Source organism: Ailuropoda melanoleuca, chromosome 11, assembly GCF_002007445.2.
Source record: "Ailuropoda melanoleuca isolate Jingjing chromosome 11, ASM200744v2, whole genome shotgun sequence".
In the NCBI taxonomy this organism is placed as follows: domain Eukaryota; kingdom Metazoa; phylum Chordata; class Mammalia; order Carnivora; family Ursidae; genus Ailuropoda; species Ailuropoda melanoleuca.
The window spans coordinates 106,112,280-106,112,528 of NC_048228.1; positions in this window are offsets into that span (position 1 = coordinate 106,112,280).

Here is a 249-nt window from a genome sequence, read left to right on the forward strand (position 1 = left end):
TTTTCTGTGTCAATGCTGAGCAACCATCTTTAAAAAGAACAATTGAGGGAAAAGGTTTTCTCCCTGGTTCTAAACAGACATCGCCTGGTGGGCTGGGAGCGGCCCTGCAGCAGCCTTGGAGCTAGAATGGGCCCTGGCTGGGTCTTCCTCCCAGTCCCTGCACCTCGCAGCAGCCATGGGCCTTCAGGGTCAGGGGTGCGCTGAGCCACCTCTCAGACCCCCGGTCCCCTGACCGCCAGAGGCTGTGAC